Source organism: Nomascus leucogenys, chromosome 5, assembly GCF_006542625.1.
Source record: "Nomascus leucogenys isolate Asia chromosome 5, Asia_NLE_v1, whole genome shotgun sequence".
Taxonomy (NCBI): Eukaryota; Metazoa; Chordata; class Mammalia; order Primates; family Hylobatidae; genus Nomascus; species Nomascus leucogenys.
In genome coordinates, this window is record NC_044385.1 from 55,250,776 (window position 1) to 55,267,299 (window position 16,524).

Below are 16,524 nucleotides of genomic sequence, written 5' to 3' on the forward strand. Positions count from 1 at the left end.
ACAAAGGACAGAAGAAAAACTCCCTGGTTCTTTGTCCTCTTGGATAGTAGAGGCCTTGGATGAGGCAAAGAGATGGGCAGAAAAGTTACCTTGATACAGAGGCCAGAGAGCCACCTGGAGGGCATGTGTGTCCCTAGCGGTCACCTGCGAGGCTGCAGTCTTAGAGAAGTCACTTCTGTGGCAGAGGATGAAATTGTATCCCCGGAGACTCAGAGGTATTGGGTGTTATGTCCTGACCACACGGGCTCACCAAGAGGAAAGGTCAGGAAAGTGGAGAAAGTACGTCCTGGGGAGCGGGTGGCCAAGGAGAGCTTTCCCCATGTGTGCCTCTCAGACCTTGGCAGGGATTGCAGCTGCAGGGGTTTGGCAGTGAGCCCATCCAGAGAGCTTCCTCCCCCGGGAGAACTCCCTTGGCTCCAGAGGGATACTAGATATCTTGAACCCTGGCTTTGGGAACATGGGTGGGGTCCCAAGGTCAAAGTGTTCTGAGTGGAGGTCCAGTTGTCCTCTGCCTCCAAGCTGGCAGCCCCTTCACCCAGGGCTGAGGTCGGGGCCAGCACTGCAGCTGGAATTGTCTGAGTAGGAGGTAGCAGCTTCTAGCCAGGCACACCCCAACGCCACATTCTATTGTCCCTCAGTTTTCTTCTCTGGGAAATGGGGACTTTGCTCCTTTTAGCATCTCAGGAAGCAGTCTGGACATCTGTGCCCTCCTCTAGGCCCTTGGATGAGCCCAGGGAATAGGGAAAGGCCAAAGCAGCCCCAGCATTCACAGACCCTGCGCCCTGGGCCTGTGACTTCGGGCCAGGCTTCTGCTCCTTGTGGGGTGGGCCTGGCTGCCCTTCCTTCCCATCCTCTCTCCATGGTTCTTTCCCAGAGACTCCACCTTGAGGTGGGGGCCCTGAGCTCTTGGGGCGAGGGAGGGGCACATGGGTAGATGATTCTGTGGAGGAGATCAGGCCTCTTGTTCTTGCTGTGTGGCACTGATTCCTCCTTGCAGTTGGGTGAGGAGGTCAGTTTTCCCCATCTGTAAAGCAAGGACTTCCCATGGCCATTTTCCCTCTTGGGCTTCAGGCTGTTGAATGGAAGATCAAGAAGTGTGAAGGGTGCTTAGGGTCCTTGTGACTTAAGTGTTGCCTAGGACCCTGGCCCACAGGACCCAAGGGGCTTCTTGTCTCAGGTTGAAACCTTTTCATTAGAATGTCATTTCCTTCTCTGCTCCCAGGGAAGGGCTTTTTGCATGTAGCATATGGGTTCATAGAAATATATAGGGAGATTGTTATTTTTAGAAAAAAAAAGAGCAATAATTAACTAACTGAAATACATATGAAGAGATAGAGTGGGATGCAAGGAGCACTGAGCTGGGAGCCAGGTTTCCTGGCTTCTAGCCCTGCTTGGAAACTAATGACCATGTGACCTTAGACTAGTCATGTCTTATTTCTGAGATTCAGGTTCCTCAACTATAAATAGGGGATTACATGAATTTCCTCTTAAGTCTCCTTTGGAGTCCAGGGCTCTGTGAGTCTGGGAAGTTGAGCCTCAGTGGGGCATAGGGTTGTGGAACCAGAGAGTCGCAGGTTTCCTCTGCCCTCACAGATGCACTCTGTGCAGACAACAGACATCGAGAGGGTGGATGGAAGTGGTATGGTGGCTCTGAGAAGTGAGAGGGGGAGTGAGAGGGAAAGGCAGGTCACCCAGAGCTTCTGCTAGAATCTTCCCCTAGCCAGGGCCCAGGACTCTCTTCCCTCCTACAGCCAGGCCCAAGGGGAGTAAGTCAGTTGGCCTGGACTCTGACTCCAAGTCCTGTCTAGGCCATCACAGGCGCCACTCTTATGTACGTTCGTTCTCACTTTCTCTCTGTCACGTACACACAGCATCACCACCACCACAACCACCTGCAGATAGATGCTCAAGTGATTCTAGAAAAGATCTCAAGGACTGGCGCTCTGCTCCAGTTATGTAACCCATGGGCTTCCCTTTGCACAGCTCCTCATGTGCCCATCTCCATGCTGATCAAACCACCCCACCTCATTCCTTGCCTTCTGCAAGGGGAAGTGCCTCAGGCTGGAGTTTGTCCTGTCTACAGACTGAATATGCATTTTGCCCAGTGGCTGGGGATGTGCTGGTGGTGGAATGTGCTGGTGATCGTTTCTGGATGGAGAGCCACAGCTCCCCAGTGTTCTGCCATGACTGACTCCTGACCTTAGCAAATTGCCTCCTCTCTCCCAGCCTCCTCCATAATAGGTGGCGATGAGTCCCATTTCCTCCCTACCTCACAGGAAGGCACGCATTAAAAAGGGCACACTTATCTGATGTGCCCAGATGTGGCTGGAACTTTTGGAGACAGATACTTGGTTCACAACTGCAAAGGTGGGCTTTCGCCAGAGAAGAAAATCTCTGGGCTGCTGAGTTCAGTAGGCTCCTTGCAGGCTGGTCCAGGAAGTCTGGTGTTCCTCCTGAAGGTGGCTGCTGTGCCCAGCAGGTGATCAAGCTGACAATACCACAAGAACCAAGAAACAGAATCTGTTCCCAAGGAATGAACGTTCTATCTCTCTGACCCAAAAGCAAGAGTAAGAGAGAGCTGTCACCACCATCACCCTGCTCCCAACACAAACACAGCCCCCCAAGTCCATATTGCTGACAAGGGTGTCTGGCTTGTCGGGGTGAATCCTCTGGACCTCCGGGCCATCCTTGGAGTGGTAGTGCCCACTGTGTCAGGGTTGTTGTGGCCAGTCTGCCTGGGTTCCCTTCTCTAAATTTACATGGGATAGGAACTATAGATCATGAAGAAGAAACGAGAACCTTGACTCTTCACAGAGAAGCCCAGGAGGTCAGAACCATCCGCCAGGAAGGTGAGTGGTAGCTGCCCAGGGCATTCCTGGAGGAAGTCGTCATGCTGAGGAAGAAATTGCAAAAGCCAAGAGCTCCCAGACCTGGGCAGCTCAGGAGCTGGCAGAAACCCCCCCGCCAAGTCTGGAGTTCAAGGGTTTTCCTCGTGGGCTGCTGGTCTGTCTCTTTCCCTTCTGGGGCAGCCGTCTCTCCTCCTTCAGCTCATTCCCGTGTTCCATCTGAGAGGCGGGAGGAAGGCAGGAGGGGGAGATGGCAGGACCCAGACAGATCCTCAGGACTCTCCCAGCCTCTGTTGCCATGGCAACACTGCTATTTTTATCCCGTTGTTCATGATGCTCAAAGCTCTAACTTTCTCTGTTCCAGAGAGGCCAGGCTGGCTTCTGCCCTCATCCTTCAACACAGCATCTTCTCCCAGAGGCCTGAGGATGGGAAAGAGTGATGGAGAAAAGGGGAACCCCTTAGGTCACCCCTCAACCAGGGGGAACTGTTTAACAGGGGTTTGTCTCTGCCCTTTTGAGCCTTTGGTTTTCTACCTGGCTCAGGCACCCAGGTTTATGTTTTCTAGATCAAAACTCCCCATGGTCTCCCTGAGAGACTGCTCCAGAGAAAAAAGAGCTGCCAATCAGGATGGATTTTTTCCTACAGAGGTATGACACTGCAGCCACTTCCCTTCTTGGGAAAATTAAACTTCATTCTGAAGAATGTCCTGTTGGTGGTATAAGCCAACCCCTGTCCTCCTAAAAGGGGACAGATAATTAAATTTGGTTAATTAGCAATCAGATTCACTGGGGAATCTAAACCAGTACTTCCCTTTCTTCTGTCCCTCCCTCAAAGAACTGAAACAAATGGCTTCATGTCTTTGTCCAGTCTTTCTGCCTAAAGCAAAATAGCATATATTCTCCAGGCTGAAAAGCAGATTCCTCCCCACCCCTACTCAAGACGGCCACATTTCAATCCAGGCTCTTGAAGACAGTCTAATGAAAGGATTTTTGTTCTTTCTCTGTCTGTTCCCTCTGGCCCAGCTTCTAGTCCTCTCCTTATGTCCCCACCTCCATGGCAGTGGCGAGAGACCCCTGAGAGTCAATGGTGCTAACGTTCCCCACCTATATACCCCTATGTAGTTTATCGAGATTTGAACCCAGCACCTGGGTGGCTGTGTTGGGCGGATACATTTCACATCCTCAAGACCACGACCCTGGTGACAGGTCTGGATTAATTCTGTAAAGTAGCACTCTATATCATGCCAAACTCCTGCACTGAGGTTCTGCCTCAGCTGAACTGACTCATGGATGGTTAAGTTTCCTGGGGTGGCTGGAACCCATTTACTAAGCCTCTAATTGGTTTCATTTTGGCTCAAGTTGCATGGTTTCCCGAATCTATGCACCTGGAGTAAGCACTTTTCTGGTTGCCACTGAAAAGCATGCCGGCAAACGCTGCTCTGTTAATTGCTGTAATAAACAGACTTTATTATATCCCTTTGCAGTAAATGGATTATGTTGTCAGGGTAGAAGGGGCATCCGTGTTTATTTTGCACTGTAATACACTGCAGCAGCAGAAGCTAAACATTTGTTTCCATCAAATCTGCTGAGAGGAGGGAGAATGGGGCCTGGGGGGAAGAGTCAGGAGTATGGACATAAAGTGAGGTGTTGGGGCCAAGAAGTAGGCTTTGGGAGACACCCCAGGTCCCCTGGAACTCCGGGAGCCTCACTTGTGCTATCTCTAAACTGAAGGAAGCCAGGCCTCATGCCTCTTACCATCTCAGAAATAATAGTGGGATAAAGCCAGCTAGAGTGGGTGGGTGTGGGGAACAGGGAAGGTGGTTTAGGACTACAATGTGACCACGTAGTCTTAAAGGTGCCTTTAAGAAAGAGAAAGGGCCAGGCGCAGTGGCTCATGCCTGTGAGGCCGAGGTAGGAGGATCACTTAAGCTCAGGAGTTAAGACCAGTCTGGGCAACACAGCCAGACTTCGTCTCTACTAAATATATATATATATTTTTAAAAATTAGCCAGGCATGGTAGCATTCACCTGTAGTCCCAGCTACTTGGGAGGCTGAGGTGGGAGGATCCCTTGAGCCTAGGAAGAGATCATGCCACTGCATTCCAGCCTGGGCAACACAGCGAGACCCTGTCTCAAAAGAGAAAAAAAAAAAAAAAAGAAAGAAAGATAAGAATCCTTAGTTGGGCTTCTCAGAACTGAAGACTGTATTCACAGAACACATGGGAATTTTCAGACTTATAAAAGAGAGAAAGATGCTGTAAGATGGCATAACATTAAGAACAAGAATTATTACATCATATATGTGATTATATATCCATAAAGCTGTTTGAAAAAGAATTATTATGTCATAGCTCCACTTGGATGGGGGGAACAGAGAGTCCAGTGATCTCTGAAGCAGGAAGCCCTGAGAGAGGGCAGAGAGATCAGGCCATCAAGTCTAACCCCAAAGCCAGTCTCCTGTAAGGCAAGAAGTGATTTGGGGCAGGACGAGACTCAAGTATCATACAGGCAGCTGTTGTTTAGGGTGGCAGATTGACTGCTCCTGAGAGGGCTGGCTGCCTCTTCTGCAGGCTCAGCCACCATGACGCCTAGCATAAAGCGCTCACTAAATGTTTGTTAAGTGGTCTGGGGCAGATATGACCCCAAGCCTTTCCATCTTCAGGAGTCCAACGAGATGCCTGCCCCAGTCCCTCTGCTGTCTGCACCCCAGCCTTCACCCTCTTGCATGGGGAAATGTATGCTGTGCACTGCTGTTGACTGAATCTGTTCCATCAATATCGAGTCCCGGCCCTATGCAAAGCCCTGTGGGAGGGGCTGCAGGAGAAATGTAGGAAAGCCAGACATTGCTCCAGCCCTGGAGAAACTCACAATTTAATATTATTTTTCTTTTTCCCAAGACAGAGTCTCGCTCTGTTGCCCAGGCTGGAGTGCAGTGGCGTGACCTTGGCTCACTACAACCTCTGCCTGTTGGGTTCAAGCCATTCTCCTGCCTCAGCCTCCTGAGTAGCTGGGATTACAGGTGTGTGCCACCATGCCTGGCTAATTTTTGTATTTTTAGTAGAGACAGGGTTTCACCATGTTGGTCAGGCTGGTCTCAAACACCTGACCTTGTGATCCCAAACTGCCTCCCAAAGTGCTGGGATTACAGGTGTGAGCCACCACGCCCGGCCAATTTAATAATAATTTAGAAAACAATGTGGCAAGGCTCAAAAATGCCTCAGCTAAAGTACAAGCAAAGTGCCCCAGGGCTTCAGAGGCCTGAGAGAACACAACTGTAGAGTAGGGAAGAATTAGGGAAGGCATCACAGAAGAGGTGGAATTTTTATATTTTTTATTTTTAGAGGCAGGGTCTTGCTCTGTTGCCCAGGCTGGAGTGCAGTGGCGCAATCATGGCTCACTGCAGCCTCAACCTCCCAGGCTCAAGTGGTCTTCTCACCTCAGCTTCCTGAGTAGCTGGGACTACAAGCACGTACCACCATGCCCAGCTAGTTATTTGTAGTTTTTTGTAGAGGCAGGGTCTTACTATGTTGCCCAGGCTGGTCTTGAACTCCTGAGCTGAAGCTATCCTCCTGCCTTGGCCTTCCAAAGTGCTGGGATAACAGGCAAGAGCAACTGTGCCTGGCTGAGGTGGGATTTCCCAGGGACCCTCCTCTCTTCTTTGCCAGCGTCTGCAGACTTCTGCCCATGGCTGTATGTACGCACGGACAGAGCTAGCAATGACCCTGCTGGCAGGTATGATAGGAAGCCTCTTCTGTCACAAGTGAGCCATACTGTTCCCAAATTCCTCTCCTCTCCAAAGTCTGACATCTGAAATTTCATGAGTGCTTCCTCTCTTTGACTTCAGGTTTTGATCCCTTGGGGTTTGTAATCCAGACGGGAAGCAAACACTGGGCAGTTTTCAGGCACTTGTCCCACAGCATCAGTGATTACCTCAGATTCCCTCTTGGAGCAGGTTTTGTTAGGATGAGGGGAAAGAGCGTGGAAGCAGTGCACACCGGGCCAAGGAGGGAGAGGCCCCACCCGGTGGGAGACCGGGAGCACACAAAGGAGGAGTGGCTGGGGGCTCGCTGAACTTCCCTATCTCATTGCACTACCTGGCCAGGCCGTGCATGTCTACACACACTTATGCTTGTCCACTCTTCAGCCCTCCTCCCTCCTTTTCCTTTCCTCTTCCTTTCTCTAACTTTTCTCCTGCTACCTTTTCCCTACCCTTCTTCCAAAGAGACAGTGAGAACCTCAGAGACATCACATGGTGTCTGTCACGCCCCCACCACATTGCCTGGGGCCAGAAGATTGGGAAGGGACGTGCAAGCTGGTAATCCTAAAGCTTCTGTGTTGGCTGGGCACAGTGGCTTACACCTGTAATCCCAGCACTTTGGGAGGTCGAGGCGGGTGGACCACGAGGTCAGGAAATCAAGACCATCCTGACCAACATGGTGAAACCCCGTCTCTACCAAAAATACAAAAATTAGCTGGGTATGGTGGCACACACCTGTAGTCCCAGCTACTCTGGAGGCTGAGGCAGGAGAACTGCTTGAACCTGGGAGGCGGAAGTTGCAGTGAGCCAAGATCACACCACTGCACTCCAGCCTGGCAACAGAGCAAGATTCAGTCTCAAAAAAGAAAAAAAAAGAAAGAAAGAAAGAAAAAAGCTTCTGTGTTGTTGTCCTGGCTTTGCCCCAGCTAAAATGTGTATTGGTGACCAGACAGACATGCGACTTTGTCTGGACCTCAGTTTCCCCTACTTATAAAGTGGGTGGAACTCTGCCTCCACCACCCTTCCACTCAATTGGCTATGGAGAGAAGAGCACAAGACTTGTTGTCTTTACTATCTGTGGCAGCCTAGAGAAGTCACTCGATCTCCTTAGACTTCTGTTTTTCATATGGAAAATGCAGATAATAATACTCACAAGTTTTTGCAGGGGTCAAGTCAGATAGCCTGTGCTCAAGTACTCACCTGGCTCCTGGCATGGCACAAAGCAGGTGTTCAATATGAGTAAACTGGAAGGTTCGTTGAAAAAATTAGGAATCGCAAGTGTGCATGTTGCACGTGTCACATGTTCCACTGCATCTAGCACGGTGTTGGGTACGAAGTAGACATTCAGTCAATATGCACAGGTCAAATTGAACTGAAAACAGGGTATGGAGAGGTCAGGAATGATTAAATTAGTTCACTTGTGTGTTGGCTAACGTCTCCTTTTTCAGGTAATAGACAAGAAATAGTGTGTAAATCTGCTTATCCCCAAAAGGCGTGTGACCTATGCAGTGAAAGTGAGCTGAGGTCCTCCGCCCCACCCCCAAGCTCGCTGGGCGCGCTAGGACAAGTCTCTTCCTCCTGCTGCATTTTAGGGAGCATCCTGCAGACGGCGCTCTCCCATCATCTCAGCCTCAGCCGAATTGAGCTGGGGTAGGGAGCGAGGGGTGAGGGGAAGTGTAAAGGAAAAACAGCCCCACGCGTCACTCACATATTTACATCTGAACTGTCAAAATAGTTATTTTTAAGTCGAGTTCCGTCTGCTGCGGGTTTAAAACTGAGCGGCGCGGGGGCGGGGCGCCCCACTGCGGAGGGAGGGCAGCTGGAGCGGCGGCCTGAGTGCGCGTGCGCAGTGCTCCTCGCCGGCTGCTTGGGGGTCCCCCGGCTGAGTGGGAGGCTCCTGGGGCAGTGTGGGTGCGGAGGTGTGGGTGTGGAAGACCGGCTCTTCCTTTGGCCACTTTGCACCTAGCTGGGGAGCTGCGTAAACGGTTGGCGTCCGCGTGGTCTGCCATTCCTGGTTCTCCACGGTGATGGGCAGCTTTCTCCTGTCTCATGGGAACCACGTATCCCATTCCAGGAGGGAGATCTGTCCTGTTCTTACCTCCTCTGGATGACTTTGGTTGTTCACCCCTACCCCACTCTCCCACCCCGTCCCTGACAACCCTCCGTCTGGAAGTTCTCCATAGCCTCCCTCTATACTTCCCAGTTACAACTGGGGTCCATGCCCATCTCTAAAACAAGACTTCATGGGCTCCATTCAGATCCAGGTCTGATTTGAGGATGCCCCTTCTGCCCAGCCGTCTGCAGCACAGCCCTTCCTAAGAGGGACAGGAGCTGGTCAGCGTTTGGGCGGACCTGAAGCTGAGGATCCTTGGATGTGCAAGCAGCAGAGAGAATGACCTGGCCTTCTATGTGGCAAGAATTCATTTTTCTCTGCAAAGTGAGAAGCCTGCTGGTTTGACACTCAGGATGCTTCTTTCTCGCTCTCTCGATTGCTCTCTCAGGGGCAGTGGGATTTGAGACAGACGCTGGCTGGCCCTGCTGCCATTAATATGTGTCCCAGCCCTGTCCAATGTCTGCTCTGTAATGAGTAGTGTTTCGGAATGTCACCTCTGTTAATGGGGAAGCGGCACCTGTGCACAGCCGGAACCACCTCTCTGTCTTCATTAGGCAGTCCTCGGCCTGGCTGCTGGCTGCCCTCGCTGGGTGACAGATGATGGGGATGAGGAGTGAGAGCAGCAGCCTCCTGCTGTCCAGGATTCATTCCCAGACAATGACCCCAAATGCCTGTCCCTGCTCCCCCCACCCCCCAACATCAAAATAGCCGAGAAAAATGCCCTTCTCAGGCAAGATGCGGCAAGGACAGATAATAGCTAAAAAGCATGCTAAGGAGAGTAGAGGAGTCATTTCCAGAAACAGAGACCTGCGCTAGCCACTGTGATCTCCGGTTTAGATTGCATTTGGGGGTCTCTTCCTCCCCCCCACCCCGGCTATCTCCACAGGCCATCTTTTATGCCTCTTCTAATAAATCTGTCCACCATGCAAAAGTCACAGTGTGAGGGCATAATGGATGTTCTAATTCCAGATTTCCCTCTAGCCCAGACCTGCATATGGCCTCCCAGCAAAATCCTGATCCTTTTAAATCTCAGCCCTCATATCTGCCTGACACAATGCGGCATTGAAATGAGCCAAGCCACAAAATGTCCTGAGACATTGACAGGGCTTCAGAGGACCCCTACCATCCTGATAAGATCAGCCTTTGAAACACACCACCAGCGTGGATATCATATTCCTCTGGTTCAGTTCAACGTACCCACCCTCCCCACAAGGCTGTGTTAAAATAGTTGCAGCATCTCCTTCATCTCCGCTGCCCAAGCAAATTAAACTGGACCAGAAGTGTCCTTCCATACTCTCTAGATCACTGGAGATGAAGGTGGGTTGGGGCCACCTGTGGAGGGTAAGGGATGGTGGTGTTGATCACTTGGAATTGCCTGAGGCAACTGTCTGATCCAGAAGCTGCATGGATAGCTGGTTACTTGACTGGGGCTGGCGGTGGAAGTGGCTTCCCGTTGCCAGGCCCTCACTTTGAAAGGCTGTGAAGGAGCCATGTGGAGATCTGGACTTCTCCCATGACCTCTCTTCCCTGTCTCCGGGAAGGGCACCTCTGTTTACTGAGATATTCAAGCCAGAAATCTGACTCATTTCTGACACTCTCCACTTTCCACCCCACCTTTGATCGGCCACCAAATTCTCAAATCCTATTGGCTCTCCCTCCTAAATCTCCCTCAAATCTATTTTTTTCATCCCCATCTAGTTACTTAGTCCAAGCCAGCATCTTTTCTCACTTTGCTCTCCAGTCTACCACCCTCTCTCTCATGCTACGCCAGCCTCCCTGACTTTTCTTGCCATTCCAGGAACTCACACATGGTCCTCTCTGACTATCCAGTCTAAATCAGAGCACTTTCCTCCCAAGCCTTTCCCTGTCACATCAGTCTGTCTGGTTATCACATTCTGAAAGGTTCTTGTTCACTCCATTTGCTTGTGTGTCTCCTTTTCCCTCTTAGGACAATAAGCTTCAGGAGGGCAGGAACCTCGTTTGCTTTATTTAACCTTGTATTCACAGCACCAAAATTAGTGCAAGGCATATGGTAGGGTTCAGGAAGTATTTGTTGAATGAATGAAGGAATGGTTTGCTGTAGCCTAACGATATCCCTGTACCCAGTCCTGCACCCTTCCTCTCATCCCCTCTGTAGCACCTCAAGGGCTCTTTCTCAAAGATAACTGTCATGGCATCACTCCCCTGCTCCAAGCTTTTTGGTAACAGGATTGGCAAAATGTTGACAACTGTTGAAGCAGGGTGAGGAGTATATGTAGGTTTCATTACGCTTTGACTTTACTTGCTTGTAATTGACTTCTGTTTGTTATAAATGTTTTAAAATTATGGAAACAAAAAACCACCATAAAATCTTCAGTGGCTCCCACTGTCCTTAGGATAAAGCCTAAGAGCTCCTTATCCTGCTTCCTAGGCCCTTGGCTGTCTGGCCCTCTGCCAGTTTTCCAGCCTCACCCATTGCCAGTCACCCAATTGCCTTCCACACCGGGATCCTCAGGAAACATCCACACTTCTCCTTACTACCAGGAACCATTATAATGCTGTGGAACAGTTGTTCGTTTCCATTTCATGAGTATGGAATTGACTAGAGTTTTTCCGTATGGCTGCTAGAAGGCCAGGTCAATTTGGAGATCCTCCTGCACGAACAGACTATGTATCAGCCATGAGAGTTTCCATCTCAGCCTCACTCCTTCTCCATTTTATGCTGCTACTTTTCCTGTCTTCTTTTTCTTCCACTTTTATTATCTTTCTGTGACTGTCTTCAGATCCCTGCTGGTACAGAGTCTCCTTTAAGCCATGGGAATTCAACACTCCTGGATTCTAAGGACAGAAATGGATGTCCCACAATGTCCTCGCCATCTTGGTTTGTGTGGTCTCCTATTTCATGACATTGCTCCTTACCATGTGTACTGCGGTGGAAACCCATTCCCTTGAGTGTGCGCTCTGTCTGTCTCTCTGTCTCTCTGTCTCTGTCTCTGTCTCTCTCTGTCTCTCTCTCAAATGTTCTTTTGAGAAAAAGCAGATCCTGACTGGCCTTTATTACGAGAAGCCACTTTCAGTTTCCCTGAGTTTCCAGGTAAAGGGGTGAGCTATGATATCAAATGAGATGGGGAGATGCCCCAATCATGACTGATGTCCCCTCATCAGCAAGAATCCCAGTGCAGAACCCCAGAGCCATGTTGTCATACTGGGGCCTCACTCACAGTTCACACTTGTGAGCGCTTACTGTGAGCACTTAAAGAAAACAGTGTTTTTAGCTCCTGAGATGTGTTAACTCAGTCCTTAAAAGTTCTGGAAGGAATGTACTGTTATGACTACATTTCCTTTCCACAGATGTGAAAGCCAGGGCCCAGCTAGTAAGTGACACAAATGGAGGCAGTGATACAAAAATCCAGGATACAACCAGAGGCAGTGTGACTCTGGAGCCTGTTCTCCTAACCACTCTGAAATTGCCTCTCAAGGTCCCCTGGGGTTTCCTGAGCTCCTGGTTGGTGACTCTGGTAATTGAAATCCTCCCGTCATCTCCTCCACTACTGTTCATTATCATTTCAGAGTGACTGGGGTGAGGGACACACTTGGTCTCCCTCCCTGCCTTCTTTCTCCCATCCTGCCCTGCCTTGCTAGATTACTCTTCCTGACAGCCCTGAACACCCTCCTTCAGAGGCCTCCAGGGTGGCAACCCATCATCAGCTGCAGAGGGCCCCAGAGCAGAAGGATCTGGGGGGACCTGGGGGCCTAAATACCCTCAGGGAAATCCTGGAGCTCTCTGTAAGCTAGTTCAACCACATCCATCCACTTAGCTAAAGCACATCCTTTGCCGAAGCCAGCCTAGTCTCATCCCCACTTCTACCCCCAAGCCTTGTTCATGATATGCCTTTGCCTACAATGCCCGTCCTTCTGCTTCCTGCCAATCCAGACCTTACCTGTTCTTCCCACTCTGAGTTCCACCTCCTCCAGGAAGCTTTCCCTGAACAACACCACCCCCAACCAGGGGAGATTTTTCTCTGTTTCTGACCTTCTTCGGCATTTATGGCTACCACTGTATTGGCATTTGATTATGAACTTTCACTTCTTACCTTTGCCCATGTGTGTTTCTGGTTGGTTTCTCCATCTAGAATGTAATCCATTTGAAGACCTACATCTTACATGTTTATCTTTCCCTGTGGGTTGTCCAAAATTTCTTGCATGTGGTTTATGTATCATAAATCTCTGTATGCAGGACTCATAGGATACCAGGAAAGGAGCCCCCAGCTCATGTTTACCAGCATCAAGGGTCTGATTTGCCTTCATGACAGGACGGGAGGCTAGGATCTTTTAGGTTTTAAGCAGCAGCTCAGAAAATAGGGTAGATGGATATCTTCCTAACTTCGTATAGCAGGGAAAGTGTTCCTTTAAGTGTACTCTTCATATGAGTCCAGTGTGTAAAGCAGGTGAGGGTGGAGTCGTTCTGGCTCCCCTGGAGTGGAGCTGCTCTGTGTCCCCCACCCCTCCATGGCAGCTCCAGGCACTGCGGAGGAGACCTTGGGACTGGAGTGTCATAGTTTCAAAAATTGCTAGGAAAAATCGCATCTTACTCCATATTAAAAGAATTTACTAATTTGGATTATTGAAAGGAGAAATTACATGCACTCATTTTATTAAAAGCATATTTGCTATTATGTTTATAGAATGGCAATTAGGCAGCATTTTCCTCTTTGTTATACACATTTGTTGGTTTTTTCCCTCCATCAACCTTGTTCATGCCTCATGCTTTTGAAGGGAAGATGCTTCTGCCAGAACCTTCACTGCATTTGAGTAAAGGCTCTGTTTACTCTTCCATTTCCACCACTACACCGGCAGCTCCTTGAGAGTGGAGTCTACTGGGCTCACTCTTTTCCTCATCTGCAGCCTTAGCCAGGTGCCTGGTACGTAGTAGGTGCTCAGTAACTGAACTGCCAAGGGGTTTGAGTCTTTAATTATACAGCCACCTCTCAACGAGCTAGACCTGGCTCACAAGCTCTGCGGATGATCCGTGGTGAATTTTAATGTGGCGTTGGCATCCTCCTGCTGCTCAGCTTAAGCCTGAGCTGCTTCCCTGTCCTCCCCCTCCCCACCTCCCCTCTTCCCCTGCCCAGCTGGCGTGGCTCAGAGAATATTAGTTAATTTTAATATTAGCCTAGGAAAGATTAATTAGGAAAGCAAATTTGCTCTAAAAGGTGTAATTAATTCCGAAGCCAAATAGAAGAGGGTTATGGATTATCTGCATTGCTGCTGCCTTCAAGTAGTGTGGATAATCAAGGGTTGACTAGACAAGTGCAGAATAATTTTTAAAGTGTCAGTGCTGTGTAGACCAAACTCCATATGGTTCCTTGTGTAAGCAGGCTCATGGCTTAGACAAAAGATTTGTATTGAGATGGTGCCTATGCAAGTGAAGTGCAGAGGAAACACATAATCAGCCATCCTGTTGTGGCTATTCTGCCTTCTAAATCATTCATGAATCGTGTATCTTTCTCTCTAGTCCTCCCCCAAATGGAATCATCTCTTTTCTAGAGTGTTGTAATAACCTCCAAGGAGTCCTGTAGCCTCCAGACTGTTCCTTACCAATTCATCCTCCACTCGATATCAAACTAGGTGTAATTATACCATGAGCTACTTGTAAACCTCTACATGTGCCCAGAGGTGAAGGCAGATCCCTTAGCATGACACACCAGATCCTTCACAAATTGGAGGGATCCACCCATTCAACCTGACTTATTTCTCGTCTTGCTCAACACACCCTAGAATGTCTGTCCCCAGCCCCTTGTTTATAGGGCAAACTGTTGCTCATCCTTGAAGTCTCAGCTTCAACGTACCTTTGGATGCTTATGGTTCAGATTCTGGGCTCCTGCAGCATTCTTTTAACACTTTATCTTATTTTTTGTAGCTATTTGTTTCCTTTTCTCTTTAAGGAGACAGTCAGCTCCTTGAAAGAGGGGCTATAGCTTTTGCATCTTTGTATTCTCCTCTACTTCTCCTTGATTTAGGCCAAGCATAACCCCTATCCTACAGGAGATGATCAATAAATAATTTTTGAAAGAAATTGATCGGCTAATGATTTCAACAATGATGCCAACCAGATCAGCTCACTGAAACCCAAACTTCTCCCTTTTCCCTCCGGTCAGTAGTAAATTCAGCCTGAAGTATCTGGGGAAATGCCTCTGCTTTCCACTTCCTTTTGCCTGCATAGTGGAGGCTCAGAGGCAGGTGGCTTCAGGAGGAAAGTTATCTGAGAATGGTGAGTGATGCGGGCTTTAGACTGACAGCTGCTGATCTTTGCTTTAGTTGATTTCTCCTTTTGCAAATGGTTATTGGCAATTGAAACTGCAAATCTACTATCTTCTCCCCTATGTAAATTGCATTTACATTTAAATTGTGCATTCTTCCAAAGAATGGGGTTAGTAAATAACTCGAAGATTAAATTTGAGGAGAGGAAATTGTGCTCCACATCAAACCTGAGACTGAAGTGGCATCTGGCTTTTACTATTTCCGTTATTTCAGTTTAATAACAGCATGTGGCATTAAGGGAAGAGAAACTGGATCTACATTTTAATGAAAGGAGGAAGCTCTCAGGGTTTAGATACCTTATCATGTTGAATACCTACTCAATTGGCAATTAAAACTTGCTTCCCTCAAGAAATGGAATAAAAAATATCTTTGCAGCCATGGGGAGAGTGAAAAATAAAAAACAAGCTAATGCTCAGGACTGCACAGATAAAACTGAGGGAGACGGTGTGCTGCAAACAATGAAACCAAATATTTCAGGATAGCACAGAGTACAGGAATTCATAAATGGAATAATGCTGACAATAGAATCATAACTATGCGGGTGGATTTTCAAGAGAATAATTTCAAGCAGAATAGTTTGCACATAATATAGGGCGCAACCCATAGATGTTGATTGAAATCATCTGATTTAATCCTTCTCTACCTAGCTTGTTTTAAACCCCAGAGATTTAACCAAGAAAATATTTTAGAAATGTCTGTTTCATCCCAATAGTCTAACTGTTTAAATGGAAGCAGTTCCACCTGCTGGCTGCTTTTTTGTTGAAAGCAATTCTGGGAAATGTAAACAAAATGCTTGTGCCTCCTAATAACCCAAGCCTATCATTTATTTGCTTTGATGGAAACAAATGTGTCAATTTTCAAAGTCTTTGTTTGGTGAATGCAATGTTTGGATGTTGGTAAATGTTTGCATTACATGTTTGTTTGAAAACTGATGCTCTATTCAGAAACTGTGGAGCCATAGCCCTTGGAGCCACAGCCTGGGAGACTCAATGAGCCTTCATAACCACCCACCCAAAGACGTTCAGCTCTTTCCCAGAATCTGGAAAGGACTGAAACTATAGACTCCCATGGGCAAGTGTAAATGAGATGAAGCCTCCTGAGGAAGATACTGGATGTGGAAACTTTCTGGGGCTAGGGCTCATGAGTAGAATAATGGAAAACATTTATATAATGCTTTCTATGTGCCAAGCACTTTATGTGTATTATAACTCTTTAAATAACATAGTCCTTTGAAACAGGTACCATTTTTATTATCCCCCATTAGGGACAAAGAAGAGGAGACACAGTGAAATTAGTAACTTACCTGATGTGATGTCACCCAGTTGGTAAATGACAGAACTGGGATTTGACTCTAAGCAGGTTGTCTCCACTGTCCTCTTCACCCCTTTCAGATCATTCCCTCTATCCTGCAATTTAATGAAGGCATTGGGTTTTCTCACAGTTACATTTTGTCTTGCACACGTCTTTAAAATCTAAGCAGTCTGTCTTGAAAGATGCAGGCTAATAGT

At 48.3% G+C, this 16,524-nt stretch overlaps 1 protein-coding gene across 1 annotated transcript in view; it reads left to right on the forward strand.

Annotated features, from left to right (window-relative positions):
* LEMD1 (LEM domain containing 1) overlaps positions 1–16,524 on the forward strand; it is a 68,107-nt gene that overhangs the window by 17,410 nt on the left and 34,173 nt on the right. The window lies entirely within an intron of this gene.